The following is a 12581-nucleotide window of genomic DNA, read 5'->3' as shown; positions in this document are numbered from 1 at the left end:
TAGAGAAGTTGAAAAACTGTGAAGATCAGCTCACTATTTGATCCTGCAACCTCAGATTGGGGAGTCAACAGCTTATCTCAATGAGCTCTTCTTGAAACTGACATTCCTAACTTTTGTTCTTTGTTGTTCACACTTTGTATTATGAACCTCAAAATAAATTGTCTGTTCGGATAATTGAACCCATGACCTGTTTGCCCACAAACCAGCATTCCATCACACTGAGCTATCTGATCTACTGGTCTACTCTACTGTTTCAAGTATTTGACTTTTCCCTTCCAGTTTCAGACTTTGAAAATTGACAGCACCTCGGAGGGCTTGAACTCTCAATCTCTAATTTTCTTGAAACTTTCACCTTCAACTTATTTCAATGTGCTATTTGCAAAGCTCGCAAAAGGTTTTGTTGGAAATTGTAGTTATAGTTCACATTTCAGAGTAGAGAAGTTAAAAAACTGTCAAAATAAACTCAGGATTTGACCCTGCAACCTCAGATTGTGGAGTCAGTAGCTTATCTCAGTGAGCTATTCTTGAAGTTGACATTTCAAACTTTCATTCATTGTTGTTCACACTTTGTATAATAAACCTCTAAATAAATTGTCTGTCAGGATGATTGAACCCATGACCTGTGTGTTCTCAAACCAGCGTTCCATCACGCTGAGCTATCTGATCTAGACTACTATTTCAAGTATTTGACTTTTCCGTTTCAGTATTTGAAAATTGACAGCACCTCAGAGCTGTCAATTGAACACTCAACCACCAATTTTCTTGAGAATTTAAGCTTAACCTTATTTTGCTGCGCTATCTGCAAAGCTCGTAAATGCTCTGGTTGGAAGTTGTATTTATCGTTCACATTTCAGAGTAGAGAAGTTGAGAAAATGTCAAGATAAACTCAGAATTTGATCCTGCAACCTCAGATTGTGGAGTCAGTAGCTTATCTCAGTGAGTTATTCTTGAAGGTGACCTTTCTAACCTTTGTTCTTTGTTGTTCACACTTTGTATTATAAACCTGTAAATAAATTGTCTGTCAGGGTGATTGAACCCATGACCTGTGTGTTCTCAAACCAGCGTTCCATCACACTGAACTACCTGATCTACTGCACTGTGTTACTGTTTCAAGTATTTGACTTTTCCCTTTAAGTTTTAGACTTTGAAAATTGACAGCAACTCAGAGGGCTTGAACTCTAAATCTCCAATTTTCTTGAGACTTCAACCTTCATCTTATATGTCTGCGCTATTTGCAAAGCTCAAGAAGTTGATGGTTGGAAGTTGTATTTATCGTTCACATTTCAGAATAGAGAAGTTGAAAACCTGTGAAGATAAACTCAGTATTTGATCCTGCAACCTCAGATTGGGGAGTCAGCAGCTTATCTCAATGAGCTATTCTTGAAACTGACATTCCTAACTTTCGTTCTTTGTTGTTCACACTTTGTATTATGAACCTCAAAATAAATTGTCTGTTTGGATAATTGAACCCATGACCTGTCTGCCCTCAAACCAGCATTCCATCACACTGAGCTATCTGATCTACTGGACTGCTCTACTGTTTCGAGTGTTTGACTTTTCCCTTCCAGTTTTAGACTTTGAAAACTGACAGCACCTCGGAGGGCTTGAACTCTCAATCTCGAATTTTCTTGAAACTTTCACCTTCAACTTATTTCGCTGTGCTATTTGCAAAGCTCGTAAAATGTCTGGTTGGAAATTGAAGTTATAGTTCACATTTCAGAGTAGAGAAGTTGAAAAACTGTCAAAATAAACTCAGGATTTGACCCTGCAACCTCAGATTGTGGAGTCAGTAGCTTATCTCAGTGAGCTATTCTTGAAGAGAACCTTTCAAACTTTTGTTCTTTGTTGTTCACACTGTGTATTATAAACCTCTAAATAAATTGTCTGTGAGGATGATTGAACCCATGACCTGCGTGTCCTCAAACCAACATTCCATCAGTCTGAGCTATGGCACTGTGCTACTGTTTTGAGTATTTGACTTTTCCGTTCAAGTTTTAGACTTTGAAAATTGACAGCCCCTCGGAGGGCTTGAACTCAAAACCTCCAATTTTCTTGAGAATATAACCTTCACCTTATTTTTGCTGCACTGCTTCCAAAGCTCGGAAAGGCTGGTTGGAAGTTGTATTTATCGTATTTATCTCAATGAGCTCTTCTTGAAACTGACATTCCTAACTTTTGTTCTTTGTTGTTCACACTTTGTATTATGAACCTCAAAATAAATTGTCTGTTTGCCCACAAACCACCATTCCATCACACTGAGCTATCTGATCTACTGGACTGCTCTACTGTTTGACTTTTCCCATCCAGTTTCAGACTTTGAAAATTGACAGCACCTCGGAGGGCTTGAACTCTCAACCTCAAATTTTCTTGAAACTTTCACCTTCAACTTACTTTGCTGTGCTATTTGCAAAGCTCGCAAAAGGTCTGGTTGGAAATTGTATTTATCGTTCACATTTCAGAGTAGAGAAGTTGAAAAACTGTGAAGATAAACTCAGTATTTGATCCTGCAACCTCAGATGTGGGAGTCAGCAGCTTATCTCAGTGAGCTATTCTTGAAACTGACATTCTAAACTTTCATTCATTGTTGTTCACACTTTGTATTATGAACCTCAAAATAAATTGTCTGTTCGGATAATTGAACCTATGACCTGTTTGCCCACAAACAAGGATTCCATCACACTGAGCTATCTGATCCACTGACCTGCTCCACCGCTTTGAGTATTTGACTTTTTCCTTCCAGTTTTAGACTTTGAAAATTGACAGTACCTCGGAGGGCTAGAACTCTCAATCTCGAATTTTCTTGAAACTTTCACCTCCACCTTCGCTGTGCTATTTGCAAAGCTCATAAAAGGTCTGGTTGGAAATTGTAGTTATAGTTCACATTTCAGAGTAGAGAAGTTGAAAAACTGTCAAAATAAACTCAGGATTTGACCCTGCAACCTCATATTGTGGAGTCAGTAGCTTATCTCAGTGAGCTATTCTTGAAGTAAACCTCTAAATATATTGTCTTTAAGGATGATTGAACCCATGACCTGTGTGTCCTGAAACCAACATTCCATCACGCTGAGCTATCTGATCTACTGCACTGTGCTACTGTTTCGAGTATTTTACTTTTCCCTTCAAGTTTTAGACTTTGAAAATTGACAGCACCTCGGAGGGCTTCAACGCTCAACCTCCAATTTTCTTGAGAATATAACCTTCACCTTATATTGCTGTGCTATTTGCAAAGCTCATGAAGTCTCTGGTTGGAAGTTGTATTTATCGTTTCCATTTCAGAGTAGAGAAGTTGAAAAACTGTCAAGATAAACTCAGGATTTGATCCTGCAATCTCAGATTGTGGAGTCAGCAGCTTATATCAATGAGCTATTCTTAAAGGTGACCGTTCTAACTTTCATTCTTTGTTGTTCACACTTTGTATTATAAACCTCTAAATAAATTGTCTGTTAGGATGATTAAACCCATGACCTGGGCGACCTCAAACCAACATTCCATCGCGCTTAGCTATCTGATCTACTGCACTGTGCTACTGTTTCGAGTATTTTACTTTTCCCTTCAAGTTTTAGACTTTGAAAATTGATAGCACCTCGGAGGGCTTCAACGCTCAACCTCCAATTTTCCTGAGAATATAACCTTCACCTTATATTGCTGTGCTATTTGCAAAGCTCATGAAGTCTCTGGTTGGAAGTTGTATTTATCGTTCACATTTCAGAGTAGAGAAGTTGAAAAACTGTCAAGATAAACTCAGGATTTGATCTTGCAATCTCAGATTGTGGAGTCAGCAGCTTATCTCAATGAGCTATTCTTGAAACTGATTTTCCAAACTTTCATTCTTTGTTGTTCACACTTTGTATTATAAACCTCAAAAAAACTTTGTCTGTTAGGATGATTGAACTCATGACATCTGTGCCCTCATACCAGCGTTCTATCACATTGAGCTATCTGATCTACTGGTCTGCTCTACTGTTTCAAGTATTTGACTTTTCCCTTCCAGTTTCAGACTTTGAAAATTGACAGCACCTCGGAGGGCTTGAACTCTAAATCTCCAACTTTCTTGAGACTTCAACCTTCATCTTATATGGCTGAGCTATTTGCAAAGCTCGTAAAGTTGATGGTTGGAAGTTGTATTTATCGTTCACATTTCAGAGTAGAGAAGTTGAAAAATTGTCAAAATAAACTCAGGATTTGACCCTGCAACCTCAGATTGTGGAGGCAGTAGACATCTCAGTGAGCTATTCATGAAGCTGATTTTTCAAACTTTTTTTCTTTGTTGTTCATACTTTGTATTATAAACCTCAAAAAAAACTGTGTCTGTCAGGATGATTGAACTCATGACCTGTGTGCCCTCATACCAGCATTCCATCACACTGAGCTATCTGATCTACTGCACTGAGCTACTGTTTCGAGTATTTGACCTTTCCCTTCACGTTTTAGACTTTGAAAATTGACAGCACCTCGGAGGGCTTGAACTCTCAAACTCAAATTTTCTTTAGACTTTAACCTTTACCTTATTTTGCTGCACTATCTGCAAAGCTCGTAAAGGCTCTGGTTCACATTTCAGAAACAAATGTGGGATTTGACCCTTCACATGTCAAGTTTCCATTCTATTATTTGTTGTTCACACTTTGTCCTTGTAGACTAATTGATTTCATGTGACAAATAAAATGTATTGATTAATTGGTTGATTGATTGATCTGCTAATTGAGCTGTTAATTGGTTGATTAATGTTTTACTTGATTGGTTAATTTGTTAATTACTTAATTAATTAGGAATAGCTAACTGAGATAAATTACTGACTCAATAATCCGATCTTGAAGGATTGAAGCAAGCTAAGGTGAAGGTTCAACTCTCATGAAGACTGGAGGTTGAGGGTTCCATCCCTCTGTGGTGCTGCCGTTTTCAAAGTCTAAAAACTGGAAGGAGAAAAAGCTAACTTGCATTAGCTTGACCACTACAGTGGAAATTCGCAATTAATTAAACGTGTGTAAAAATTGGGTTGGGAAAATACTGCCAATCACCTTTCGGCTGCAACTAGTGAGTTACTTTATTTATCTAGGATCCCCGTTAGTTGTTACTGTAGTTACTATTCTTCCTGGGGTCCACACAAAACAAACAACGTTTGACACAAGTAACCAATGGACATACTATACTATGACTTTCTCATCACTTAGATCGGACACTTAAAATAGGAAAGAGGTTAGGAAAGGTAGTGCAGGGTAGAAGAGATTAATAGAGTAATATGACAGATTTAAAGAGTAGTAACTAGAGTAGAAAAACTCAGAAGAGTTGGGACTAGGGGAATTTAGAGAAAAGTAGAAACTAGAGTAGACGACACTTTTATGGCATGCACAGTGTAGAGAGTACATAATACATACTACCACTATTACTTACTTTTTTGTTTAAAAAAATCACAACTTACAATACTTTGCACTCTGCACTCATCTGGGGAGAAAAATAGTTTATATGATTATTCTCAGTAAATTTATTTTTCTTAAAGAGGAATAAAAGTGCATTGCTATCCAGCTGACACAAAGACAAATGACATGTGTGATACATATTAATATTAGGGTGAAAGAAGGCTGGTGTGCTGTGATACTGTGGATTGGTTACTCTACTTAGAAAAGTACTTTACACATAAAGCTCTTTTATTATTATGCATAGACTATTATAGTTACTATTAGTTATTGTAATCTAATAATATATAATAACATAACTGATGTGGGCCATTCTTCTGCATAATCAGTACTTTTACTTTTGATACTTTAAGTACACATTGCTGAAAATACTTGCGTTCTTTCAACTAACAAACATATTTCAATGCATGGCTCTTGTGTTTGAGTTTCTTCACACTGGGGTTTTGCTTCTTTTACTCCACAATCTGAATAATTATCCACAAGTCATAGAGTTAATCGTTTGAGTGAATCTTTTATCAGTTTGACTGATTAAATGAATTTAAATTTTTCTGCATTTAATACTTTGAATACGTCAAATACCTTTTCCTGATTGTACATACTTTTATTCAGGTAACATTTCCAATGCCGGACCTTTATCTGTAACTGAGTATTTCTACAGTATGGTATTATAGTTTTGCTAAATAAAGGATCTGAATACTTCTTCCACTGCTGGTTTTAGTCTTTATTTCACTATGTAGCCAAATATGTGTAACTTATGTTAAGCCATCTATTTTTCAACATGTTTTTGATTTGTTTTACACCAACAAGGCAGGTTGAACAGTATTAAAATCCTTCAGTGTCCCATAGTTAAACATTAAATATCTCAAATGAAACAATAACAAATATAAGAAAATTAATTGTAAATAATACAAATTAACAATATAAGAAATGAATATCAATTGTCTTCAATTAAAATTAAAAGTTAGTATATTCAAACTATTAATTTGTACAATCCGCCTTTCCGTCGTTTGAGGAGACTGATGTGAAGGTACGTCATCGTGACGCGGGTTGTATACAAGGAATTGGATTGTTAGTGTGCTGGCTAACCTTATATACTTATATAATGTGGCTAACACATTCTGGCTAGCTACATAGCTTTAATCTACAGCTTGTATGCAGCATGTTATCGGTAAATGACTCAAGCGCTTAAACAGCAACGCGTAAAAGTCTACCAACTCCATGTGTGTGTCTGGAGAAGGCCAGTGGCTCAGGAGTGCTGTCAGCTTTTCTGGCATCAATGGTTGGACCTTCAGCTCTATAACTGAGTTTAAAGAAAAGACTACATTCTCTCACGCCCAGCCAATACAACTTACAGCTGACTCGCTGTAAATGCATGGGTGGAAAAAAGATCTTAAGCATTCGTTTCTCTCTCAGGTGCACTGATGTGAATCCTGCAGCAGCACAGTGCACACAGCAAAGACAGCTCCCTGTAACAATGTTTGACTGCAGCCTGTCAACACATCACTGGGGAGATTTTTACATTCACATGTCAGGTATTCATGCATGAGTGCAAATTTCTGAGTGTCTCCTGCCCCGCTTAAGTGGAAAAGTGGACGTCCTTCTCTTCAACCCTCCCTATCTGTGATCACACCTTCAGAAGAGGTGGTACAGGCTCACACTTTGGATTTCTCAGCCTGACAGATATATCGGTCTGGCTCATTAACAGACGTCACTGCTGATAATGAATTTTCTGTGCCGAGACAACAGCCCATTTATCGACCTGACCGATGCACCTGTCAAGCCTTTGTTTATATAGTTTTTTGTAGTCCCTCTGCTCCATGTCCATGGAGGACAACGCAAACCTGGACTCCCTTCATAATGTTATACCATCAGAAATGTTCGTGAAATGTTGTCACAATTAGCGTAGGATTTCTTGAGTTATGGCCAAAAATGCATTTTTGTGAGATCACAGTGATCACACCGGTGCATCCTTGATTCCAAGTGTGTTTTCAGTTGTAGAGTTATTTCGTGTTTCAGAATCTCTGAAGGAGAGGCTCCGGTCCAAATGAAGGGTTAACACAAAGATTTATTAACAAAAATGATTGAAAATAGTTGTTTAACCCTCAAGTTTCCACATCTATTTCGCCCAGAATCCCCGTTGTCCCCCTGCTTTATTCCTCCAATCCCAGGGACGGTTACTTTTTTCTCCTTCGTGAGTAAGAACCTTTGTCATAGGCTCTTCGTTGGCATGGGAACAGGTTGGACGCATCTCGTTGGTTTCTTCCTATATACTGTCTATGGTTTCTTTGCTGTCCAATTAGGAAGGACATGCGCCTAAACTCTGCCGCCTAGGGGTCATTTTCACCCACAGATCAATAGGCTCTATCGTGCAGATGTCAAGTCTTTACAAGTTTACAGGAATTAACATTCTATTGTCCTAACCCAGACTAAGGCACCAGGAGGTTGGAGACTTAAAGAAGGTTATTTCCTTCTGTGTAGGACAATGTTTCTCTTTATATGTTAATAGTTGGTTTTAACCTAATCTATCTGCAAGAGACAGGAAGACCTATTTTTTACAGAGATAAAAGGTGAGGATTATGATAACAAGATCTGTCTTGACCTTAGCAGTCATTTTAGATTCAATTCCTATTTTCATAACCTGGCTGCAGCATACAATTTATTACTTAAAACATGAAACATACATGGTTATTAAAATCAGCATTGTTACAACTTTATTTAACTCAACAGTTTTCCCCAACACTTTTAAAGATGCAACAATGATTCCCTGCAGCCTGACATCACGTCATCACATGAGCCCTTTACATTCTCATTTCAGGTATTCACATGCTTTAAGTGCAAAGTTTTAACTTTAAAGATGGGTTTCCTTTCCTTCCTTTTTTAGGTGGTTTCTCCTGCATCGCTTGCGTGGAAAAGTCTGTCCATCCGGTGCTTCCATAGGAGCTAAACAAACATGGAACGGTCACAAATAAATCCTCTAAAAAGACTAGAACTTAGAAGTGACTGGAAAACGGGACACAGTATTGTCTGCAAGGACAAATGTGAACTGCAGAGGAAAGCTTTAAAGGATACATCAGAGTCAGACAACTGGTGTGAAAGCTCTGCAAGAAACACAGCATGAGAAACAAATGCCACACAAAACGACTCCCTGCATTCACCTTTAATAATGAAATAATAGATTCAGCAACACATTCAAATAATTCACAATTACATCAACATACTTTCTCCAGATAGCATTACAAATTGGACTGCCATGACCTTTTTGTTTCATTTATTTAGACGTGCAACTCCATTTTTTAAAAGGTACAATAATACAATTGTAATGTAATTTTGTTCCAAGTATGATGCTATACACAAGAAGTCCAATTATGGACATGACAATCTGAGAAAAAAAAAATCAAAGTTTGGGGTATTAGAACAGTAAACAGTTACCTTGTTAGTGTCTCTTTAGTATTATAAAACCAGTTTAAAAGTATCCTCAAGAGGGGATCCTCGTGAGCCAGACACCAGCTTTACACCAAATTCTTCCAGCACGTGAACGACGGTGCCATCAAACTCTGCTCGGCTCCCGTACCGTTTGTGGTCCACAACCTGAGTTGGGTTAGGGTCAGACACACAAACCCAACGGCATCAACAGAGTGTAGGCTTCTGTTGAGTTTCAGTAAATGTATTGAAGAATTTCAATTCCTCAGCCCAATGGTTTTGGATCTTAATGTTGATTTACTTCAATGAAATGCTTATATTGTGGATTTTTGGTTCCATTCAAATCATATAAACTGGCTTATCTATAATAAATATATGCAAAATTAAGACTGGTTTTTAATCTTTAAAAGATGCAGAAGTTGTCATGCAGCTCGACTACTGCAAGGTCTTCCAACAGGTGGAAACCAAAAAGCACTCAACTGGTTCCAACGACAACCTTTAGAATGGAAACCAAGGGTAAGGATCATGTAGTTAACCGGTTAGGACTGATTTTCAGATTTTACCAACCTGTGCTAAGGACAGCAACTAGTCTGGCACATGGTTGTTGTGTTTTGTGTGAAGCACTTTGTGACAATGGTGTTGAGAAGTGTTACAAATAAACTCATTTTTATTATTAATATTTACCAGTGTCTGGATGCCGGCGAGCGATGCTCCCCTCTGGCCCTGAGCTCCAGGTCTGTTGGAGTTTACCGCCACAATCTCCCCAGAGCTGGACGGACCCCGGGCCTCCTCTATCAGCGCCTGCAGACAAACATACCAGAGGATTTTTAAGACTGGTCGTAAGGACAATAGTTGTAGACGCACACACAACTTGTTTCCAAATATGTCCCTGTCAGATACAATGGTGGGAATATTCAATCAATCAGCCATTAATCTATAAATAATCACTCACGAAATATGCTGTCTCACCGGTGGTAGAATTTCTTATTGGAGAGCAGTGGATGAGACTTTGTTCCGTTTTTCACTCTTTGGCAGAATTTGCCAAAATGTAAACAAAGCAGGCTCAAATTGTGGCCCCCAGCGAACTCACTGATTAGATAGCAACAATATATGCGTTGAAGTTGCTTAGACTTTAAAAAAAAAAAAAAAAAAAACCCTGTTGACCATCAGTGGAGCAGCCGACAGCAGGTAGAAGTAGGCTACCTGCTTTTCAACACTAGATGTCAGGCTTCGCACAGGTCCTTTTAACTGGCTAAAAATACTCCAAGTCCCCAAATTTATTTATATTTCCTGGTTAATGATTAGAAACTCAAGAAAATAAAAAAAGCAACAAAATACACCACACTACAACATTGATTATGAGAAATATATATATCTATATATATATATATATCTATATATATATATATATATAGAGAGAGATATATATATATAGAGATATATATACTGTAGACAACTTTAGAACGACTTTTATTTTGAAAAAAGAAAATGTTTTAAGTCACTTGTAGCTTTGCCTTAAACACAATCACCTCCAATTTCATGTAGTTTTCTTAAATTCCTTTTTATAAATTAGAATGGTATATTATGCATGCAATACCGCATTAGCCGCTTAAGTTTTCATCTTCCACAGAAGAAAAAAAAAAGATAAAACACAAAAATCCCTTAAAAGTCCAGATGAAGCTGCTTGGAAAAGGGTGGTTGGAGAAGCCACAGCATAAAGCGATGTACACAGTTTGCGGTTGCATAGTACAGTACATGAAGTTCCTCATTTTAAAACAGCATGCCGTTTTGTATTGCACATTACTGAAACTTTGTATACTGGACCTTGCTGTTGTTCCAAGTGTCCCACATGGGTCGTCATCGTCTCATTTTAGCACATGTTATACAGCAAATAGCATCTCTCAAAGACATTATGTACATTTATTTGTTATAAAAATAATCGCCAGCAAATATTCATCTATTACTTTTCTACTGGAATAAATATTTTTTCTTTTGCTTATTGTGTTTTCTTTTCCTCTTTTGTTTTACACTTTACCAAATCAAATTATCCCTATACGTTCTGTATTTTGTAGAAGGTCACCTTTAGATTTAATCTGTGAAAAATAAAATTAATAAGGGGTTTCAATTTGAGACAAAAGTTTGGCCATAGGTAAAGGTGAAACAAGAGTAAAAGAAAGACTGGACAGACAGTGTGGCATTATTTTCGTTCGGATCCAATTCCACAACTCAAAGGGGACAACATCTCTCATGTTTTTCAGGCATTCACTAAGAGAGGGATGGTGGGACACTGGTCTAGAAATCCCTTCTGATTGTCTCAAGCAGCCCAGCTCAACATTGGTTGGTTTGATTTTGAATGGGAAATGGCTCCCTGTTCAATCAACCAATGGGATTTATGCTACGGGGCAGAATGAGACAGATAAGCGTGCTCGTAAACAGTCGCATTACACACTTTAACTTTCTTTTTCCAGTTGCAGTCTTGGCGTTTCGGTCCATTAACAAACAAGGAGATTAACAGGGAAAGTGGGCAAAGAAATCTACGGATTCTCATGTAGGCTTATATATAATAATCTGTGCCCAAACACTAGTTTCACATTGTGGGAACAGTTGCTCAAAAAACATCCAAGTTTTTTTGCTTATTCTTTTGTGCTATACAAGTTTTTCCCCATTTCATCCAGATGTATACAAAGTGATCCATTACGAGATAAACCTTACACCTTATTTTATATTTAAATCAATAAATTAAGAGCTGCTTTGCTCCACGGGAAAACATTTGCTCTGTATTTAATCTCAGGCCAGGTGTTCTAATTAGGCCTCAAAAATTAGGTCCCTTGAAACTGTGTCAGGCTGTAAAATGTTTGGGGACAGTCGACTATCTCTTATATATGACGGGATTTACGTCTCTTAAGATTCATACACAGAATTTGTAACACAGTAAAAGATGGTGCACTTTCAAGAAGTTCCTCCTGACCAGTTTCCTTAAAGAAGAACATATTATTAAGACTAGAAGTCTAAATCTGCTACCAGTCCTAGGTATTCAAATATTGGCCATTTAGAGTGCAATCTGTATAGATCTCAGGACAAAAAAAAAAAAATCATTATAGCTCATTATATTTAGGGAAATGGATCCTCCATTGAGCCAGTATTTATTTTCTGAGTATTTTTGTTAGAGGTTCATTCACTGTTTGCAAGACGCCGAGCTAATCTGGTACTGCAGCGGTCACTATACTGTACATCATGTTTGTTAGAAGGGAATGTCTAAACATGGCAAAGAATAAAACTCTTCTGACAGATATGGTCTCTTATACTGTACAATTCTGATATCAGAGAGCAAATCAGGAAATGAATTGCTTGTTTAACTGTGAGATTTTTTTTTTTCCCTTTCAAAAAATATTCCCTGGCAGTGAGTTTCTTTTTTTGTTGCGTCTTTCTTGGTTGAGGCACAATATGAAGGAAGAAACCTGGGAAAAACTTTACCACTAGAAAATACATTGATCGATTTGATCGATTGATTGATTGAAGGAAATAATAATTTGTCAAATAAATTCAAAATGCATTTGATTTGAAGTCTTCTATCATTTATTTGTCAGGTTTCGTCCTCCATATGAGTAAAGAAAATAGCAATTGAGGATTTTTTTTGTGGCATTAGAAAAGGATCATCTGGTGAAGGCAAACTAACACGCTGTCAGATCTGAAAATAAGCTTGTTCATCATTATACAGTACATAAGTAAGACACACTGCCAGGACAACAC

At 37.4% G+C, this 12581-nt stretch overlaps 1 long non-coding RNA gene across 2 annotated transcripts; it reads right to left on the bottom strand.

Annotated features, from left to right (window-relative positions):
- Positions 1–8152: 8152 nt before the first annotated feature.
- LOC114551203 (uncharacterized) lies at positions 8153–9968 on the bottom strand. Of its 2 annotated transcripts, none has more exons than XR_003691868.1 (4): positions 9784–9968; positions 9516–9632; positions 8841–9327; positions 8153–8351 (listed from the first exon to the last, which is right to left on the bottom strand). It is a non-coding gene; the product is annotated as an uncharacterized LOC114551203 (long non-coding RNA). The 2 variants fall into 2 exon arrangements; XR_003691867.1 differs by having other exon boundaries at positions 8841–8999.
- Positions 9969–12581: the final 2613 nt, after the last annotated feature.

The sequence above is a fragment of the Perca flavescens genome, chromosome 24, assembly GCF_004354835.1.
Source record: "Perca flavescens isolate YP-PL-M2 chromosome 24, PFLA_1.0, whole genome shotgun sequence".
NCBI classification, from domain to species: domain Eukaryota; kingdom Metazoa; phylum Chordata; class Actinopteri; order Perciformes; family Percidae; genus Perca; species Perca flavescens.
The sequence above is the reverse complement of the archived record's forward strand: the minus strand, read 5'-3'. Positions and strand labels throughout refer to the sequence as shown.